The following is a 14,014-nucleotide window of genomic DNA, read 5'->3' as shown; positions in this document are numbered from 1 at the left end:
AGCTCTGAATGAAGCATGTGGCCACTGCTTTATGCAGCTCCCCAGGTGATGATTATCTGAGAGCTGAGGAAGCTGTAAATAAGAACTGGGACATCCACATCACCAGTTCAAATCCAGCTCAGCAGACAGGTGAGATTTAGTGTGGGTTTAGGCCAGGCCCAACAAAACAACGTATTGTCCACACCTCAGGTCACAGTCATGCCTTGCCAGTCTCCTCTGGAAAGGAAAAGGCTTCCTTGAGGGACAGGGACCAAACTATTCTCTCGTTCTGGAGTGAATGTCTGAGGCTGTGACTGAAGCCACCGATGTGATGGAAGTGATGCTCACACAGATCCCTCCTGCTCCACACTGTTCTCCCAAGCCAGAGGGATCATCAGTCCCTTCCCAGTGCCCAGTCCACAAGCAAATTCAGGCATGGAACCTGAGCAGAAACTTCACTGCCTAACACAGCAACTTGCAGAGGCCACAATTAACCCTGAAGCTCCCTCTAAGCATTTTTCCAAGGACACCACTTAATGGTAGGGCCAGAGACCTTTATTGTCACAGTCACGGAGCAAGTAACATTTCCTTGGCCAGGAGAGACTTATAAAATGGATTTCTAATACATCACCAACCACCTACTCTTCTGTGTTTCGTTTTTATATTCCATTTCTTTCTTTCTGGAATCTGCTCAGACTGGAGAGGAGCCCCAGCTGAGAGGGACCTCAGCCCTGCCTGTCCCTGTGTCTGTCCCTGGCTGTCCCTGGCTGTCCCTGTGTCTGTCCCTGGCTGTCCCTGTGTCTGTCCCTGTGTGCAGGAGGTCAGAGCAGGCCCGGGCTCTGCTCCAGGCCCAGCAATGGCCCCAGAGCCACGGGCAGGGCCTGAGCCCAGCAATTCCCCTGCCCAGGAGGCACAACTCCTGCCCTGGGCAGTGCCCAGCCCTGAGCAGAGACCACAGAGGCTCTGGGGGCTCCTCCATGGGATATTCCAGAGCCACCTGGACACAGCCCTGTGCCCTGGGATGGCCCTGCTGGAGCAGGGAGGTGGCACCAGTGACCCTCTGTGGTCGCTTTACCCATTCTGTGTGATTCTAATACAAATCAAACCCCTCAAGCATTTTTACTCCATCAGAGCAGCTCCAAAAGCTGATTATGGTATTAATTACCATCCCTGCCATTTGTCAGCCACTGCACCACATGGATCATTGCCTGGCCCAGACAGAATACAAGTGTACCACAAGCTTAGGACTTTGTGCAGAAAAAAACTTTTAAGAAGTTTATCAAAGAGAAATGGTTGTCATAGGATGCAGGTTCATATTTCACTATAAATTAGAACCTGATAAGCAGAGAGCCAGAGATCAGTTTTCAGCATGGAAGAAGATTAATGCAGTGTCTCAAAAGTGCTTTTCAGTGATTTGTAATTGCAGTGATAGTTATTCAATGGCACAGATTTTTTTTACATTACTTTCTCAGATGGATTTGTCAGAGCACAGCGCTTTCTGCTTGGCTTGGTGAAACACTCTGTATTTCCTTCAGTTTGTCCTGAAAAACCTAAAAAATACATGACCATGGAGATAATCTCCAGTCTGATTGGGGTCTCACTTTCTGTTTTCCAGCTCATTACCAAATGGATTAAACAACATGAGATTTAGGATGCGATTTGGGACACCCTGCTACTGATCTTGAGTGCCAGACTGAAAAATTCATTTTGACTATTTTTTCATGGTTTTTCCTTGTTATTTTTTCTTGTTTCTTTCCTATCCATTTTTAATGGCTGACCAAATGTCACTTTTTCTTTTGACAAGAAAGCTTTTTGAGGTGATTTTTTAAAAAAATAAACCCATTATTTCAAATCTGTATTTTTTTTTGTGCGACCTAAAAAATGTGCTACAACAAAGACTTCCAATCTTCCTTTAGAAAATACATCCCACTTCATATGGTTGATGGAGGAGGTGTATTTATAAGTTTGCCATTGTTTATTATTACAACTGGTTAGGTGTTATTTTTGCCCTGCAGTAAGGCTTGGAGGTGCTTCCCAGCTCTGCTCTCATGTTTGTTTTTAGAAGTAAGTACAAAGACTGTCACTCTTAAGTTCCCCACTTCCCCCGAGTCCATACATTTGTGTTGTGAGCAGCTCAGGCACTTCATTCTTCAGGCCTTTCAAAACTCCTGGATTAATACCATTAGGTCTGGGTAACTTGTTGCTATTTAATTTATCAGTGTGTTCCAGCACCTCGTCTGTTGATCCTGGCAACAGAAGCAAAATGCTTTAAGGGCGCCTCTAGAGCAGATATCTAAAGAAAGTCACACACACATCCCTAAAAAAACTCCTCCCTCCAGCAGCCAGAACTGGAGATTAGAGCCTGGTTCATGGATGTGAGCCACACCAAACCAAATGGGGGATCCAAATAACTCTGGTCTTTCTGCTGCTGAATGTACAGTACAACGTCAAGGCTCTTTATAATTAGCACAATTCATAACAGATTTGTTTTTTCTCCCGAGTAGTAAACATTCTCATGCTTTATTCAGCTGAGGTGGCTGCTGCTCTGCTCCCAGCTGTGTGTGTGTGCAGGCACACGTATCCCAGAGGCTGAGCACAATGTGCTACAGCTGAGAGACAAACCTGATCCACCGCGCAGAATCACGGAACCACAGAATCATTCATGGTGGGAAACACCTCCAAAATCATCAAGCCCAACCTGTGACCATCCCCACCTTGGCAAACAGACACTAGGTGCCATGTCTAGGTGTTCCTTGGGTCTGCAAACCTCCCTGGGCAGCCCCTGCCAAAGCCTAAGCACCCTTTCCATGGGCAAATTCCTGCTGCTGTCCAAGCTGAGGCCGTTCCCTCTCCCCCTGTCCCTGTTCCCTGGGAGCACAGCTGACCCCCCCGGCTGTCCCCTCCTGGCAGGGACTTGTGCAGAGCCACAAGGTCCCCCCTGAGCCTCCTTTGCTCCAGGCTCAGCCCCTTCCCAGCTCCCTCAGCCCCTCCTGGGGCTCCAGCCCCTTCCCAGCTCCCTTCCCTGCCCTGGACACGCTCCAGCCCCTCCAGGTCTCTCCTGAAGGAGCAGAACTGGACCCAGCCCTCGAGGGGCCTCTCAGAGCCAGCCCAGAGGGACAATCCCTGCCCTGCTCCTGCTGGACACACAATTCCTCATCCAGCCCAGCTGCCAGGGGCCTCTTGCCCCCCTGGGCACCCCTGGGCTTGTGTCCAGCCCTGTCACCAGCACCCCGAGGTCCAAACCATGTTCCAGAAGGACTCTTGGGGATACAATCACCATCACTCATGGAGTATCATCCCATTCAACCTTAACTCAACCTTAGCTTTACCTTAACCTTAACTCAATCCCAAAGAGCAGGCTCAGCACTGCTGGCCACATCTGCCACTTCCTTGCCCCAAAACTGTGGCAACAAGAACAAACTGAGGAGCTGGCCGTGCCTGGACACCTCTGTTGACATGAAGCAGCCTGGAGACAGATGAACCAGGGAGGGAGCTGACCTGGAAGCAGCCCCTCAGCCCTCTCCCCCCTTCCCAGCGTTATTAGGGCTGCAATGGGATCCATGTGTGACCGCCCCACATGTGCACGGCGCTTCCTGCGCTCCCAGCCCTGCCGGGGCTGGGTTGAAATGACAGCATTTTATTTATAAATCTGCTGCCAGAGGCCTGCAAAGGCTGGGCTAATTCTGGACACCTGCAGGGTCCATTCAGGGAGCAGCCAGTTGGGAAAAGAAGCAGGAAAAGCACCAGGAAGAAGAAGAGCAGCACCAGCCTGAAGACAGGAGAGCTGCTCCCTACTTTTGCTTTGGAGCATGTTTTTTGATTCCAAACAAAAACCCCATTAAATCTGGGGTTTGTTTGAGCTGTGTGAGCACATGCCATGGTGGGAGCGCTGCAGGTCACACTGCCTAGGCATAAAGCAGTAACCAACTCCCAGGCTCCACAAAAACTCTGGGATTTGGTTCCCTTCTACCTTGAGCACATTAAACCAAGCACAGCCAAAAACAAAGGTGGGGGAGGATCAAATCTGTGCTACAGCAAACCAACAGAAATGCTTTCTCCAAAGACTGCCTGGTAGATTTAATATGACTGTTTTTCAGAGGCTATCTATCCTTTTCGTTTGGCATGAATGTAAATCCAAAAATCCCTTGATCCCAAGAAGGCACTGAGGAGACTCAGTCCAGATTTCAGAAGGGATGTGCTCCTCAACTTGGAAAGTTGGCAGATGATTTAATTTTGTTAGCAAATTTGACAGTGCTGTAGGAATTTTCCTAAATCAAAGAGCCCTTTCATAGGCTTCTCTACCCAATAGTCAATCCAGTGTCTAAGAATAACATCCAGCCCTCATTAATTAATGATATCAGTCCGAATAATGTCAGATTGCCTCAGAGGCCTTGCCAGGAGGGATGAATCACGCCCGGCTGGCTCCAAGGCTCTCCCTCTGACAAACTCCAGTGTGTGATGATGGAAAGCTCAGCCTGGAAAGCTCTCACCCACGGAGCCTCAGCAGCCCTCACCCTGTCTGAGGTGTGTGGGGCACACTTGGAGATGCCACCTGGCTGTATAAGGAAGGAAAAGATTATTTTCATCCTGGTTAACTGGTGCTGTACCTCCCCATGCACTTTGTGTGGTGGATGCAAGAAAGGACTGCAGAGGTCTACTCAGTTTTGGGATTTCCAGCAGAGTCAAGATCGTATCCAACAGCAAAATACCACTAAGAAATCTCTATTTGTGAATCTGGCTTTTACCAAAACTACAAACAGATATTTCTACAAGCCCTACTCAGCTGATCTATTCCAATGCGGGAAAAGACACACCAGCTGTCTCTGTAAATGTACAGTTTTACTGAAGCCATGATTACGTATGAAAACATCCAGACTGCTTCCAGAGTGCTCTGTCCTAATATTGACATAAAATTGCCTCATTTCTATTTGCAACGTGATTGCAAATCCATGATTGGAATTTTCATGTATCCACACTCCTGCGACAGCTGAAAGCGGTGACTCCATATCAGTCATCAATGGGAAATTTGGTAATATTTGTGTATCACCATCTTTTCACATCAGTATTGCATTCCTGGGCCTCTTGAAAGATCTTCAGGCAAGAACAATCACATTGTTTAAAGCATTCACATAAATATTTATCCACAGATATTCTCCCTTTCCCTTCACAATGGCCACGGCTGGCCAGGCACAAACATCGTCCCCGGTGTCCCACGGAACACCCCAGTCCTGCCACGAGGACCAGCCCAGGGTTGAGCCTGGCTCAACCTAAACACGAGCTCAGCAGAAAGGCACATGTGACCCTGGTTGTGGGATGCTGGTCACAGAGGTGAAGTGTCAGGCAGACAAAGCTGGGACTTGTCTTTTTTTTGTGCAGTGTTTGTTTATCTGCCGCACACGTCGTGCCCGGTAACACGAAGCCACCAGTTTCAGATTACAAATATACCATAAATGCCATAAGTGATTTATTTTTCTGCCGCGCCTGGGAAAGCAAATTTGGCATTTTTTTAAAAAATCTTAACTTGACGCTGATGTATTCTGATTGCCACTGCAAATATAGATGTTTTTGTTATGCACAAGCACCGTTTTGATGTGATGGCCAAAGCTCTCAGAGGGTTGGATACGAAGAGATTGAGCATTGAGAAAGATCCATCAGATTTTGGGACCCCCGCCACAAACAATTTTCAGTTCAGTAGGACTGGTCTGAGAACAACTTTAATGTGCTTTTTACTCTGAGACATGTTGGTTCTAAAAGCCACTGACAAGTTTCACACACAAACATTTATGTTTGGAGGAGGTGCTGCCAAGCAAGCCTGCAAAAACCATTAAATCTAGAATTTGTTATTTCACTAAAGCATTCTGAAAAATCGCACTGAGCGGCTGCATTTTGCAAAACCTGGAGAGGTTAATTTCACCCCTGAAATGTGATTTCTTTTTAAATCCTTTTTTCCTCCGTAGTCCTGCCATAGGATCCACCCCAACATCTGGAGAGCAGAATCCAGGCTGACAGACTAATGCACATGTGGAGCAGCGTGTTTGCTCCTTTGCTGCTTCTCAGGACAGACACATTGTCTCCCTCTCCTTCTGTCTGTCCCCTCCTTTTCTTTCCCTCATTTTTTTTTTTTCACCCTTCCTTTAATAAGGCTCCACATGTCTTGCAGCTCTCTGCTGCGAATGTGACCAGGATGTGATATTGCCTTGCACCAACACACAACGTCTGGCTTAGGTGATACCAAGTTACTGCCCTGGCTTTGAATGCCTGCAAGGTTATTAACCAGCACATCTGGCTCTCTCCCTAGGAGGGTGAGTTCTGCAGTGCCCCAGGAATTTCTTTCATACACCACTTTTATTAGCTTTTCAAAAGAATACGGATTACCACTGGAAGGGAAGACTTAGGTCGTTTGCAGACATATTGGTCGCCAACCTGCTTGCCATGTTTGAAAAGCAACAATAACCACAACTCGTTATTTGGTTTTCAGAAGTAATCCTCCTTCATTTTAGCACACTCTTATTGCTCTTGGTCTGCATTAATGAAAAAAAAATGGCTGGTGATTGGTGATAAATAGAATTAAAAAAAAAAAAAAAAAAGACATTTCAGAAAGCCACAAGGTTAACTTAGCTTGAAAATACAGCCCCCAAACCATTAATTTTTAATCCTATTTTTCCCGCAGACCTCACTCCATGATCACAGAAAGGGAAGAGAAATGTGTTTCAGGCTTAATCAAAAGAGAGAAACGCACGTGTAGCTCCAGAGAGCAAATTTATCTCCTTTGCCCACACATGGAAGTTGCACAGGACGTGAAGTCTGAATGCACAAGTGATATTACTGTAATTTCCCATCTGGACATCCCTATTTCAGTAATGCCAGAGAGGCCTTTTCTGGTTTCATTTATTTCACTTCCGAAGCAGTTTAAGACAAATGGGAAAACTACAAAAAAAAAAAAAAAAAAAATCCATGTGGGGTTGTTACAGATGGAGCTCCCCAGGGCTTTCCTTCTACCTGCCCAGCAAAGTTCAATGTTCTTGGCCAAAGTTCTCCTGAAAAAAACTCTGGAGACACCTGCCCAGCTCCCTGCCTGCCTCCCAGCCCACCTGGAACTCCATCTTCCCAGCACCTGCCACTGCTGAGCACACTTCAAGTGCAATAATCACCATGCAGAATTAAGCAAGACCAGAAAAAAAAATTGCTGGACTTGCTAATTAATCTCCTTTTGAAGCCACGTGAGGCCAGATTTTTGGAAGCTGTCGGCACTCAGCAGCTCCCATTGTTCCAAGTGGAAGTTGTTTGGCACTCCCAGCTTTTGAAGGGCTGCTCCTTCTCGTAGGTGTTTAAATGGGAGCTCTGCTCTCCACTAACCTTTCACAATTGCTTTTGGCCAGGCTGATCCTCCAGAAATATCCCACTGCAAAGAGCAGTGCAAGCACTCACAGAAAAGTCTATTTTAAAACTAAGCATAAATAGCCCACACTCCTCCAGCCAGGGAAAAGAAACAACATTCTGTGATTTCCCCGACCAAGGGAGACAGCCAGGCAGAAAGTTCACAAACTCCACTAAATTCATACAATGAAAACAAAACAAAGATTCCTAATTATGCAAATGAAAACAGTGAATGTTTTCAAGAATGCCGCAACCTTACGTGGGGATTTCTGCCAAACAGAGCAAGAATTTAAATCCATCAGATAAAATCCTGATTTCTTCAGATTAATATCCAAACAAAAGGCATGCCTGGTTGAAACTCCAACCATAAATTCTATTATCAGATAAATTGCAGCCAACAGAACATAAAGAACTTCTCACCTCCTCAGGTTTGAATCTTCTGAAAAGCCCACCTTGGCAGCCTTAGACTTGGCATTATTCAGTCAGCTCCAGCCTTCAAAAGAACCACAACTCGTTTGGTCCACTAAGGCTCATGGAAATCCTGACAGAGATTTTTGTTGCGCCTGCCTATAAATTGCATTGTCTTCTAAAGGCTTCCTGTCCTGCAAACAGAGGCACCAGCACAGAGATTCAACTGAGATTGTTTTCCCCTTCTTCTGCTGCTTTTATTTAACAAAAAAAAAAAAGGGGGGGGGGGGTGGGGGGGGGGGGAGAGAGAGAAGTGGTAGAAGTTCCTTACAGGAGTTGGAAGAGGACATCTGCAGGCAATTTAACATGAGGGTTTGTTTCTGTGTCAGCTGGCAACCCCTGGATAACTCTGTCATGTAACTTATATGCTAAAACATGATGTAGGACAACCAGTGAGACTGGGTAAATATGGCAGCACATCAGTTTTATTTGATTAAGATTTATACTTTTTTGAAGGGAGCAGCCCTGCCATAAACTCTGAAAACAAATACAACCCTGGAGCTGTGAGATTGTCCCACCCCCATCTTCAAACCCACCTTCTGCTGCAGCCCAGGAACAAAAACCAGGTTTTTTTTCAGGTGAAGATGGGAATTTTTCCATTCCCTCCCAGTTCAGGAGTGATCCAGCTCACCCTCCTCTGCAGGTGACAGCAGCAGAATGTGGAAGGGCTCAGGCAAACACGAGGCTGAGCCCAGAGTTTGTGCCTCAGTTCACTGCTCCCTGCCCATTCCAAAGGAACACAGACCAGTATCCAAAGGGAGCTCTGGAGATAACCCAGCTCCCCAAGTTTCCCCACCCCATGTGTTTAACTTCCTCCCAGCCAGAAGAATCTGGTCAAGTGAGGAAAGCTCATCCATCCTGGTTCCACTTCTGCTCTTGCATCAGATCTTACGTATTTTGACATTTATAGCCATGCATTTGAACTGAGGCCCTGATTAGATTCAATTGGTAAAATTACCTTCCTCCCCCTCCCTCCCCCTCCTCTTTGTGTGTGTGCACGCTTTGGTTTAGATTATTAGTCATTTAAAAATCAATCTTGCAGTTAAATGTTTAATGGCATAATTGCTCCTGTTGCCTAAATTTGTTTAGTTTGTGCTTTATTAGCATGTAATAACTGAAAGTATATTTTCTTCTGTCTCAGTTAATAACATCTCTGCCATGGCTAAGGTGCTGTGAGCTGGCTGGCTGCAGTTCTGGGACAGCTCTGGGGAAACTGGAGAGATTTTCTGAAGCTTTAACTTAGGAGTCAGTGGCTCCCCTTAACTCAGTCCTCAGTTGTCCTCCACTTGACTTTTAAAACAATTTTTTTGTTCATTCTGAGTTCATTTTGATGGCCTTTTAGTCCAACTGTTGGGCAGGGAAGCTCTGCTGTCCCAGACCTGGACACGCGTGCCAGCTGTGTCACACAGGATGGGTCAGGCTGGAAGGGACCACAGAGGGTCACTGGTGCCACCTCCCTGCTCCAGCAGGGCCATCCCAGAGCTCAGGGCACAGGGCTGTGTCCAGATGGCTCTGGAATGTCCCAGGGAGGAGACCTGGGTCTGCTCTGACCTCCTGCACACAGAGAGAGCCAGGGACAGCCAGGGACAGCCAGGGACAGGCAGGGACAGCCAGACAGGGACAGCCAGGGACAGCCAGGGCTGAGGCTCCTCTCAGCTGGGGCTCCTCTCCAGGCTGAACTCTCCATCTAACAAAGAGCTAAACACAAGTCCCCCTGTGCTTAATGTAACCCCACCAAGTCCCCATGGAAAGAGGGGACACAGGTGATCCCCAAGGAAAATTAACCCCTTCCTAATACAGGTCTCCCCCTTTCTTTAAAAAGGGACTCCAGATACTGCTCAAAGTAGTTGAATGGTTTGGGAAGGAAGGGACCTTGAAGACCATCCAGTTCCAACCACACTTTTCACTATTCCAGTTGCTCCAAGCCCCATCCAACCTGGCCTTGAATGTTTCCAGGAATTGGGCAGCCACAGCTTCTCTGGACAACCTGTGCCAGGACTCCTGCCCTGTTATTCACAGTCTTGACATGCCAGCTTTCTGGGATCTTGGAAAATCTCTCTATGTGATCAAGTGAGAAACTTGTGTCAGCCCACCCTGGAAGGCTCACAGCACACCTCAGATTTACCTCCCTCCTTCCCAGTGTAATTTGAATTTGCAATAGCAGGTTACAGTGTCCTACCAAACATTTACTGCTGTTCCAGGAGGCGATAATGACTGCCAGCAAGTTTATCTCTTTGATCCAAGGCAATCACAGATGATACGGAATATACAACACACATGCCAAACACTCTTTTAAGCCTCAGCAGCAGAAAAAGTTGATCCCTTCCATGTCAAAAAAAAAAAAACAAAAAAACCAAAAAAAACCAAAAAACCAAAACAAAAACAAAACCCCAACAAAATACTGGAAGCAACAGAAGCATGGGCCTAGAGATGTAGAAGAGTAGGGTTAGAGGGGATATTAGGAAAAAATTCCTCCCTGGGAGGGTGGGCAGGCCCTGGCACAGGGTGCCCAGAGCAGCTGGGGCTGCCCCTGGATCCCTGGCAGTGCCCAAGGCCAGGTTGGACACTGGGGCTTGGAGCAGCCTGGCACAGTGGAAGGTGTCCCTGCCATGGCAAGGGGTGGAACTGGATGATTTTGAAGGTCCCTTCCAACCCAAAACATTCTGGGATTTTCTATCTCACAGTAAAAGTCACCCATATTAGCTGAATTTAAATATTGCTGTAAATCTGGAGGGCAACATTTGGGGTTTACAGGTTATTAGGCAGCAAAAAGCTGAATTTCTGAGAAGGATGTGGCAGTGAAGAAAGCACTATAGAGCATCTTGGGAACAGAACTCACTGGCCACACAGACATGGGATTTAGGGGCACAGCAGTTACCCTTCCTGCTCTTCTAGGTGAGGAAAATATATACTTTTTTGATAAATAAACAAAATTGCACCAGGAAAACACATATTGCACAGAATCAGTTTCTCTTTTTAATTACACATATATAGAAATATCCAAATATTCCCCACTGACTTGAGCCAAGGAAGATTTTCCACAACAAGAATTTGAATTGTCTTGGGAAAGAACACTGGGAGTCTGAAAATATCCTACAGAACAACAGGGAAAGACTTATGGCAAATGATAAAACAGCAAGTTGGTGAAAGGTATCTAATCAAATGCCCATAACTGTTTATGAGGTAATGTCTGTATTAACAATCTAAAGAAGGGGATAAAACAACACATCAGCCAAAGATACTGCACCCCAAAGACAACTTTGGGACACCAACAGGATTGGGGAAATAATCCAAAAGGGTCTTGAGGAGATAAGAACATGGATAGAAAATAATGAAGTAAAAATTCAGATTTGAAGAGGAGGGGACTTAGAACAAGTTGAAATATGGTATTTACTAAAAAGGGAAGGAAGAGATAGAGGAGGAGCAGGGAGGGTGAGAGAGACAAGAGATTCATTTTTGAACAGATGAAGCACATCACCAAGTCCAAGAGAATCATTTATCCCTGTCTGGGCTGCTGGAGCAGCAGCTCCTGGAAAATGCCTTTCAGGCCTGCAAGGCATTACCAGAAGTGTAACAAAGGGGTCATTTATGACCCCATTTGTGACCAACCAACCAGGACAGCAGAAAGCAGGGCTGGATGCAGAGCTGAGGGGCAAAGCTGCCTGATCCCCACCACCCAAGAACTGATGTGCTTGGTAACCTCCTCTCAGCTCCCCCTATAAATCTCCCTCTTTAGGAAGGTGGGGAGGAGCAAAGTCAGTGTGAAATTAAGGAGTTTGAATCCACATAGAGTAGCTGAGTATGAGCAAATCCTTCACAATAACAACTCACAGGGAATCGTCCCTCAGGAAAGGTGAAAAATGACACATTGCTTGGGATATCTGTGGCCAGATGAAGGCAAAATACAAATGCAGTGTCTATTAAACATACAGTAAAGTATGTAATCTCTGTAAGTAAGTAAGTCATCTCTGACCTGCTCAGAGATAATCCCCTCACGTCTTTAGCATTTGCTCTGCAGATCTGTGTGAGGACAGTCCAGGGCAGGTGGTTTCTCTAATCAGTTTCCAAGGAACAAGGACACAGTCCTTCAGAGAGTCCCAAGGCTGTTCTAGAGCCAGACTTCCTTGCACGCATTCCCTTCAGTGATCTCAGTGAAGCCACACACAAAAATTACAGCCCTGGGGGCAGAAAACAGCATTGGACACGTGGGCTTGTGGATTTGCTGACCCCACATGCCAGGGTGGGCAGGACCTAAGGAAGAGGGGACAAATATTTTGGCAGTGGGCTTGAGAGACCTTTACAGGCTGAGATTTGGGAGCCCTCAGTCCCACTCCAGAGCAGAGCAATAGGAACAGGAGGATCTTCTTCCTCAGTGTCCCCAAAGCAGAACCAGTTTTGTTTCTGTTCCAGTTTGTCTTGTCCATCTTTCCCAACTTCTTCTGGTAGCTTCTTCCCACCCTCAGCTTCCCACCCTGGCTCTGCTTTCCAAGACCATCCATTTTATGATTTCTACCCACCACCAGTGGAAATGTCCAGACTTTTAAGGGTCTGGCAGACTGCAGAAATGAGATTTAAACACGTCTGACTCCAGGCTTCGTGTAAAGCACATGTATCAGCCAGAGCTCTGAAAATGCATTTGGTCCTCTTTAGTTTGCTCTTTCCTGCTTATGAAGAAGATAATTTTTGTTTAAAAATGGCCCCACTTAAGGAATTACCCATGCCATTAGTCCCTATAACAATAGAGATTAAAGTCTCTAGACCATCCCTATCAAAATAACATACGCTTCTTTGAACATGTCATTAACACTGTTTTCCATCTGGCTGTTGGCAGCAATCTTGGATTTGCTCCGAATTGCTGAAAGTTCATCAATTATAGCACACAGAAGCCATTATCTCTCTTTTCCTTTAGCAAGGAGGTATTTGCTCAGGCAGACAGAAGAGGTAGAGTTCAAGAGCAAAGAAAAAAAAAAATAAAAAGCAGGAAGAATTTACTCACTGGAACTCTATGGCAATCATTTGGTTACCATCCAGAATTTTAAGCTGCTGAGAAATGAATCACAATTTCTGCCTAGGAGGGGATTCTAGAGTTCAAATCCAGTAGTGATTCTGGCATTATTACAGGTAACTGATGTGTGCTGACACAGGAGGGAAATGCAACAGCAAATCTGAATCCTGGCAGTGTGGGAGCTCTGAATGAGCACAAGAGGGAAGGGAGGAGTGCCACCCACATTCACGGTAAACTCTGTTTATAAACCCATCCATGGTAAACTTTATTTTCTGAGGACACAAAGTAAGCTGTGGTGATCATTCAAGAAAGATTTAGGGGCTCTAATCCAGCACAATGAGAAAGAAGAACAGCGAAATTCAAACTGTGGCTTCACCCTGGCAGTATTAAAACAGGGGAAGAGCTTTTAAAGTTTCACCAGAATAATTAATGAAGTCCACAGCGAGAGGGAAGAAAAGGGGATGGAGCTACAACTGTTCAGCTTTGGGGGCTGCTGATACTAAAACCTTTTCATATCTGTCATGAAGCAGGCAGCAGTTTTCCCTGAGCTGCCAGGCACTAGTTTGCAGCCCAGGTAACACCCAGGAGCTTGCTCACCTCCCTGCTCTGGGGCTAAAGGCACCTTCTCCCAGAGAGAGGACACCACAGGACTTCTGCCCATGGGGTCATCACAGATTCACACCCAGAGGAAGGTTGGCTCTTTGGTCAGGAGCAGATATTCCACATTTTCTGGAAGGGATAGGAGTATGTTATCACCTGGTGGCAGGCTGTGATTCAGGAGAACTCCATGCTCCTCATCCAGGCTGCAGTGGGTCTCAGTTTACTTCACCTGGGGCTTTGGGCCAAGCTCTTTGTATCCTTGGCTTGGATTTCCATGCTCTCACTCCCAGCTGAGCTGCCCAAATATCACTTCATAAGCAGTGAAAGAAGTGCTTTAGCCATGCAAAGAATCCACAAGGACCAGGCTTCTGGCTCAGGCAAGACCCCAAAAAGAGGTGGGGGTAAAAGCCTGGCTTTATCCTCCTTATCCTGGAGGATGATGATAATGATGATGATGATGATAATAATAATAATAATAATAATAAAAATAATAATTCTGTTGTCCTTCCCTTCTTGTCCCCCTGCCTGTCCAGGCAGAGACTGTATTGTGCATACAAAACTCCCAGCATAACAAAGTCCTGGATC

The 14,014-nt window shown here is 46.2% G+C and overlaps 1 protein-coding gene across 3 annotated transcripts in view; it reads right to left on the bottom strand.

Moving 5' to 3' along the window:
• ERG (ETS transcription factor ERG) overlaps positions 1-14,014 on the bottom strand; it is a 138,631-nt gene that overhangs the window by 82,995 nt on the left and 41,622 nt on the right. The window contains exon 1 of one of the 3 annotated variants that reach the window (XM_038138201.1): positions 7,777-7,877. The exons of the other annotated variants lie outside the window; for them this stretch is intronic. The gene's annotated coding sequence lies outside the window, so the exon portion shown is untranslated. Of the gene's footprint in view, positions 1-7,776; positions 7,878-14,014 lie in introns of those variants that run through there. 3 annotated transcript variants of the gene reach the window in all.

This window comes from Motacilla alba, chromosome 1, assembly GCF_015832195.1.
Source record: "Motacilla alba alba isolate MOTALB_02 chromosome 1, Motacilla_alba_V1.0_pri, whole genome shotgun sequence".
NCBI classification, from domain to species: Eukaryota; Metazoa; Chordata; class Aves; order Passeriformes; family Motacillidae; genus Motacilla; species Motacilla alba.
The sequence above is the reverse complement of the archived record's forward strand: the minus strand, read 5'-3'. Positions and strand labels throughout refer to the sequence as shown.